We start from the raw sequence: 8,272 nt of genomic DNA, 5'->3' as shown, positions 1-8,272 counted from the left end.
TGGGTTATAATGTAATCAGTGAGGTCATCACGAAACACAAGGCAGGGGCGCTGGTGGTGGATGCAATCGCCACATCGCTCGCCATACCCAACGCCATGGCAGAAAATGTGATTCATACAGTAAAAAAAGCACAGAATACAATGGACCTAAAAGAAGTCAAGGTAGGCTGGCGCCCAACTATCATCCCTGCAAACCAAATGGTGGGGGTGAGTTATGGAGTCCGGGTAGAACCGGGAAGAAAAGTCCAGAAAAAACTGTTTGTGCCAAAAGACTCCTCAGAACTTCAGGAAAGCCTCGTTCAAGGTTAGACTGTGCTTACGATTACTCGAGTGACAGCACCGGTGATGAATACTACGAGACACGAAATTAGACTGGATCCAAACACTGTGTTAGGTCACATCGAAACTGTTAAAATGGTATGTCCAGCCAGTGTGAGACCCACACAGGGGTCTACAGTGAATTCAATCTCCCCACCAAGGAACAGGAGTTGCCCAGTGGAAGAAATTGCATGACCCAGATCGGAGTCCTGGGATCCCCCAGTACCCTTGGAACACTTGTGTGCTGAAGATCGAGCGGTATCAAAACAGATGCTGAGAGAAGAGTGTCATGCATTCTCCAAAGATGACTCTGATACAGGCTGTATCCCATCGTAGTAGGTGAAAATCAATTTGAAAGACATGACCCCAGTAACCAGAAGTTACATGTCTGTGCCGAAACCATTACACAGTGAAGTGAAAGTGTATTTACAAGACCTAATCAACAGAGGTTGGGTCCAAAAGTCGAAGTCGTCTTATTCCTCTCCTATTGTTTGTGTTAGGAAGAAGGACGGTACTTTGAGACTCTGCTGTGATTACCGGGAACTAAACCGAAAGTCAGTACCTGATCGGCACCCAATACCAAAGATCCAAGATATGCTGGATTGCCTATCAGGAAGTACCTGGTTCTCTGTCCTCGATCAGGGTAATGCATACCATCAAGGGTTTGTTGAAGAGTCCAGTAGACCTTTGACAGCATTCATCAAACCGTGGGGATTATATGAGTGGATCCGCATACTGTTTGGGCTCAGTTCAGCTCCAGCAGAATTCCAGAGGAGCATGGAGACATGTTTAGAAGGATTGAGGGAAGGATATCTGCCAGCCGTACTTGGATGACAATGTGGTACACAGCAAAACCTTCCGGAAGCATGTTGAACATGTGAGGACTGTATTACAATGGTATCAACAACACAGAGTTAAGTTGACCCCAAAGAAGTGTGAACTGTTCAAAAGACAAGTCCGATTTCTAGGGAAAATTGTGTCCGGAGAAGGATATACCATGGACCCAGCAGAAATCAGTCCTGTACTGGCCTTAAAAGACAAGTGGCCCTCTATCATTGGGGAGTTGAGGCAGATATTAGGATTCCTCTCCTACTATCGTACTTATGTTCGGAGCTTCTCCAGGATTGCTGCCCCATTATAACTCCTCTTGGGGGGTGATGACAGAGACAACTACACTCCCGGAGAAAAAGAAGAATGCGGGTAGGACGGGGCTTATAAGAAACAACGCCGTTTCATCCCAACAGCCCATTCTCTGAACAGCAGACCACCAGGAGGTATTGGAAGAACTAGTAGACTACCTGGTAAAACCACCCATCTTGGGATATCCTGATTTCAATTTACCATTTGTTCTTCATTGTGACGCTTCTCAAGTTGGACTGGGAGCTGCCCTGTATCAGCAACAAGATGGAAAATTGAGGGTCATTGGTTTGGTTCTAGAACGTTGACAGAAGCCGAGAATAATTACCATCTAAATTCTGGAAAATTGGAGTTCCTGGCATTGAAATGGGCTATCTGTGAACGATTTAGAGATTATCTTTACTACAGCAAAGAGTTTGAGGTGTACACTGACAACAACCCTTTGACCTATGGCCTTACTACAGCCAAACTGAATGCAACGGGTCAGAGATGGGTCTCTGAACTAGCTGACTTCAATTTCAGCATCAAGTACAGGCCAGGAAAATGCAATGCGGATGCTGACGGATTGTCAAGAATGTCACTAGAGCCGGAGGAGTTCATGCAAGAATGCTCGGAGGAAGTCATTCTGGAAGCAATTGAGAGCACTACCCAAGCAGTACAAGCTTATCAGGAGGAAGACACACCATTGTGGTGTCCATTGACGGTGGAAACAACCATAAAAGAGAGAGAACAAGATCACCCCCTGTCTATTCAACAACTACCAAAAGGGAAAATCCATAGAGCACAAAGGGAAGATCAGATAATTGGTAGAATACTACTTTATGTGGACCAAAATCATTTTCCAAGTAAACGAGAGAGAGACAATGAGTCATCAGCAGTATCAGTTTTAATTAAAAAATGAACGAAGCTCTACCTCAGTGAAGATGGTATCCTGTATCTTAAAGGAGGACAAAACTGGCAGTTGGTACTACCCAAAGTATTCTATAGTTTGGTCTTCAAAGAACTTCATGAAAACATGGGACACCTGGGAGTGGAAAGGACAACCAACTTGATCCGTGAATGTTTCTTCTGGCCGTACATGCAGAGAGATATTGAGAGGTACGTGACCAGGGAGTGTGGGTGTCTGAAAGATAAACGTCCCAACACATCAACCCGAGCACCTATGGGCACCTATGGGCAACATCCAAACTACGTATCCGTTTGAGATGGTCTCAATAGATTTTCTACATCTCGAGACGTGCAAGGGTGGTTACGAATACATCTTGGTGGTGATGGACCATTTTACTCAATTTGCTCAAGCATATGCCACTACCAATAAATCGGGTCAAACAGCGGCAGAGAAGATCTTCAATTATTTTGCTTTGAGGTTTGGGTTCCCTTCGAGGTTACACCACAACCAAGGAAGAGAATTTGAGAACCAGCTGTTTGCCAAGCTAGGAAAGTACTGTAGAATTCAGAGATCCCACACAACGCCCTATCACCCAGAGGGTAATGGACAAGTGGAACGTTTTAACCGGACATTATTTTCGATGTTGCATACTTTAACAGCTGATGAGAAGAAAGACTGGAAGAGTTCCCTGTCAAAAGTGGTACATGCCTATTACTGTACAAAGAGCAATGCAACGGGTTACTCCCCCTTTTTCCTATTGTATGGACGATCGTCAAGACTACCAATTGACATCATGTTCAATACTCCGGTGCCAGAGACTTACAGAACATATTCGGAGTACGTTCATAAATGGAAGGAATGGATGGCAGAGGCATACAACATAGCATCCAAAGTGGTTACACAAGGACAGAGCAAGAGGAAGGAGTACAATAATCGAAAATGTTATGGAGCAGGATTGGCACCGGGAAGCCAGGTGCTAGTCAAGAACGTACGTGAGGAAGGCGGTCCAGGAAAACTCCGTTCGTACTAGGAAGACAAAGTGTATGTGGTCATAAGGAGGAAAGCTGATGACAGCCCAGTGTATGAAATCCGATAGGAAACGGGAGACAAGAAAACCAGAATAGTCCATCGGAATTTACTACTACCCTGTAATTATCTCCCACCACAACAAGACTTCCCAGAAGTAGACCGACATCGTCCGAGATCGACTAAGGGACCAGCACAGACTGATGCTCTGGAGGTGGATAGTGACCTTGAAAGCTCCGATGGAGAAGAACACACCGTTGTGTTTCTTGGACCGGCAAGGAGAGGGATGAACCATCCTCAGGAGAGTGAACTAAGTCCTGAGGCTCCAGAATTTGTACCAAGGAGTACAGATGAAGTCCAATTCAGAACTGATGATCGAACACCGGCCACTGAAGAGACTGATCGACACTCAGGAGGAGCAGAATTACCAGACCGTACGGAAACAAGCGACTCAGGAGAAGTACAGGAACTTACAGAGGTAGTTCCAAGAGCATCTGAGGAAGCACGGGAAATGAGTCATCAGCAGTATCTGTTTTAATTAATAAATGAACGAAGCTCTACCTCAGTGAAGACGGTATCCTGTATCTTAAAGGAGGACAAAACTGGCAGTTGGTACTACCCAAAGTATTCTATAGGTTGGTCTTCAAAGAACTTCATGAAAACATGGGACACCTGGGAGTGGAAAGGACAACCAACTTGATCCGTGAATGTTTCTTCCGTGACTGAAGAACCCGTGGTCTCTGAGGAACAACCCACCAGGAGGATGTTGACTCGAGAAGTGAGGAGGCCCGTGATGGTGACGTATGAGACACTTGGTGAACCAAGTCAAGTGCCAAGGACTGTCAACTGGAAACAGGTATCTTGGCCTGCGGACCCGGTAAGCCCACTTGAGTGGTATTCAACATCGAGAGGCAGTATGGAAGATGTTACCTACTGGAAAGACTTGTTTTCATGCTTTGATTTTCCTTAAAAGATTTTGTAGAAACAAAGAACTGTTAAAGCCTAGAGAGAGAGAGCTGGTTGAAGACGTATGAAAAGCTATAGCTGAAGAGATGCAGATTGTTTTAATTGTGTTAATTGTTTATTTCTTACAGGCGTCCTACAAGAAAAAGGTAGTAAGAATAGGTTGTTATCAATGTTTATAAATTTTATGCCAATTTGACAATGTCCATTTGTATATAAAGTTATCCAACTTTCACCACTGTCTCAGAATTGGTCAGATTGACCAATTAAGATGAATGTCGAGGACGACATTCAAAAAGGAAGAGTGTGACATGCAGAAGTAGTGCTGTTGCTTTAAAACCATTCAGCAACTATTATAAGTAACACAGGCACAGGAGACAGGAAGTGTTGTGCTCCAGAAGCATCCAGCAACTAGAGGAGTTAACACAGTCACAGGAGAAGGGGACTGTTTTAGCAGAGCCCCAGGGGGATTGTGGGGAAGTTGTTTACTGTCTGTCTGGAGCTGAAGAGAAAGGTGGTGTGTGTGTTCTGTATCTCACAGAAGCGCCCCTGCAAGTGAAAAGGATTCAAGTCAGGAGTGAAGCTAAGCACAAGTCAGGTAGAGTTCCTAAACTAGCAGTGCAGAGTATTGTCATGCAGAAAAATAAGGACTGGAAAATGGTGTCACAGGAATCATCTCTCTCAGCAAACCCTCTCCCCTGCTGTTGCTTCACTGCATAGGCAAACAGTATGGGAGACACACTTCCTAATAATGGGAACATTGTTTTTCGGAGGCCCTCCGACCTCTACGTCTCTTGAAAGGGACATTGGAGTTCCACCAAATTTTTGGCAGCTGTTGCATTCACTGCATAGGCAAACAGTATGGGAGACCCACTTCCTAATAATGGGAACATTGTTTTCAGGAGGCCCTTCAACCTCTTTGTCTCTTGCAAGGGAAATTGGAGTTCCTCCAAATTTTTGGCAGCTGTTGCATTCACTGCATAAGCAAACAGTATGGGAGACCCACTCCTTTCGAATGGGAACATGTCGTAACTGTGGCCCAGCTCTATGTGTCTTTAAATTGGTATTGGGGTTTTTCCCAAATTTTGGCAGCCCTTGCAGTCACTGCATACGCAATAACAGTATAGGAGACCCACTCTTTAATAATGGGAACAACAAAGCATAACCGACTGCTGGCCCTTTAAGAATAGTAAGGGCCGCCTGATGGCCCTATAAAAATAGTGTTTGTGACTTTCAGAGTCCCTCCTTCATAAATTAAACAGGATGTGTCTGATGATGTGTCACACACCACATGGCCAGATAAGGTAGTAAAATGTTAAAATGACATTTCCTGGTGAATGCATTTTTCACCAATGAAAGCAATGCAAAAGTGCAAAAATGCATCAAAAACGCTATGTGTGCACATAGCCCAAGGTGTGGAGGAGCATTTTTGTTTTTGTATATTTATTTTGCCTTATATACAAGTCATTACCCTGGAAAGGATGTTCCTTAACATTTTTCCCAGGAAAATTTTGGTTTTGTTTTTGTATGTTTTATTGCTAGTCCGTAAAAGTGGCGTAATACCTCTGACAACGTTGTTGACAGCAGTGACCTGGAAGTCAGAGACCCTTCCAGGGGTCTTCCCCATGCTGTTCCCATGTCATTTGAGTACTGTTCCCATCGATTCGATTTGGGCAATTTTTAGACCTCCAGCAGACTGCCGGCGGGGGGCCGCCGGAAAAATGCTCGGGTTTCACATAGACTTACATTGGGCTCGTTACTCGGACCGAGCACTGGAGCATTCCAATTTGCTCGACCCGAGCAACGAGTACCCGAGCATTTTAGTGCTCGCTCATCACTAGTAAAAGTGACTAAAGGAGAACAAGGTGAAGAGAAATGTAAGATGAAAATGAAATTGTATTACACATATTCACAAACAGTATAAAATTCACATAGCATATAAAGTCTGCTCTTCTTCAGCTTCTTCCAGGGCTTCATCATTGTTGCTGGAAGTTCCAAAAGCTGAATAAAGCAATTTTTGTATTAATGCTTCTAAAAATGGCTCTGAGTTCTTGCCCCCAGTCTTTCAGAATACAATGTTCAACATATGACAGCTGTGCACTTCTGGAATCACAGAACATAAAAATAAGTGATATCACATATAGTAAGTAGATTAGACCCAATATATTTAGTATATATATATATATATATATATATATATATATATATATATATATATATGTATATACAGTACAGACCAAAAGTTTGGACACACCATCTCATTTAAAGATTTTTCTGTATTTTCATGACTATGAAAATTGTACATTCACACTGAAGGCATCAAAACTATGAATTAACACATGAGGAATTATATAGTTAACAAAAAAGTGTGAAACAACTGAAAATATGTCTTATATTCTAGGTTCTTCAAAGTAGCCACCTTTTGCTTTGATGACTGCTTTGCACACTCTTGGCATTCTCTTGATGAGCTTCAAGAGGTAGTCACCGGAAATGGTCTTCCAACAATCTTGAAGGAGTTCCCAGAGATGCTTAGCACTTGTTGGCCCTTTTGCCTTCACTCTGCGGTCCAGCTCACCCCAAACCATCTCAATTGGGTTCAGGTCTGGTGACTGTGGAGGCCAGGTCATCTGGCGTAGCACCCCATCACTCTCCTTCTTGGTCAAATAGCCCTTACACAGCCTGGAGGTGTGTTTGGGGTCATTGTCCTGTTGAAAAATAAATGATGGTCCAACTAAACGCAAACCGGATGGAATAGCATGCCGCTGCAAGATGCTGTTGTAGCCATGCTGGTTCAGTATGCCTTCAATTTTTAATAAATCCCCAACAGTGTCACCAGCAAAGCACCCCCACACCATCACACCTCCTCCTCCATGCTTCACGGTGGGAACCAGGCATGTAGAGTCCATCCGTTCACCTTTTCTGCGTCGCACAAAGACACGGTGGTTAGAAAAAAAGATCTCAAATTTGGACTCATCAGACCAAAGCACAGATTTCCACTGGTCTAATGTCCATTCCTTGTGTTCTTTAGACCAAACAAGTCTCTTCTGCTTGTTGCCTGTCCTTAGCAGTGGTTTCCTAGCAGCTATTGTACCATGAAGGCCTGCTGCACAAAGTCTCCTCCTAACAGTTGTTGAAGAGATGTGTCTGCTGCTAGAACTCTGTGTGGCATTGACTAGGTCTCTAATCTGAGCTGCTGTTAACCTGCGATTTCTGCGGCTGGTGACTCGGATAAACTTATCCTCAGAAGCAGAGGTGACTCTTGGTCTTCCTTTTATGGGGCGGTCCTCATGTGAGCCAGTTTCTTTGTAGCGCTTGATGGTTTTTGCAACTGCACTTGGGGACACTATCAAAGTTTGCCCAATTTTTCGCACTGACTGACCTTCATTTCTTAAAGTTATGATTGGCCACTCATTTTTCTTTACTTAGCTGCTTTTTTCTTGCCTTAATACAAATTCTAACAGTCTATTCAGTAGGACTATCAGCTGTGTATCCACCTGACTTCTGCACAACACAACTGATGGTCCCAACCCCATTTATAAGGCAAGAAATCCCACATATTAAACCTGACAGGGCACACCTCTGAAGTGAGAACCATTTCCGTTGACTACCTCTTGAAGCTCATCAAGAGAATGCCAAGAGTGTGCAAAGCAGTCATCAAAGCAAAAGGTGGCTACTTTGAAGAACCTAGAATATAAGACATATTTTCAGTTGTTTCACACTTTTTGTTAACTATATAATTCCACATGTGTTAATTCATAGTTTTGATGCCTTCAGTGTGAATGTACAATTTTCATAGTCATGAAAATACAGAAAAATCTTTAAATAAGAAGGTGTGTCCAATCTTTTGGTCTGTACTGTATATATATATATATATATATATATATATATATATATATATATATATATATATATATACAGTTGAAACCAGAAGTTTACATAC

This window comes from Phyllobates terribilis, unplaced genomic scaffold (assembly GCF_046119375.1).
Source record: "Phyllobates terribilis strain yellow unplaced genomic scaffold, ASM4611937v1 Scaffold_2__4_contigs__length_985480577, whole genome shotgun sequence".
Taxonomy (NCBI): Eukaryota; Metazoa; Chordata; class Amphibia; order Anura; family Dendrobatidae; genus Phyllobates; species Phyllobates terribilis.
Note: the sequence above shows the minus strand (reverse complement) of the source record.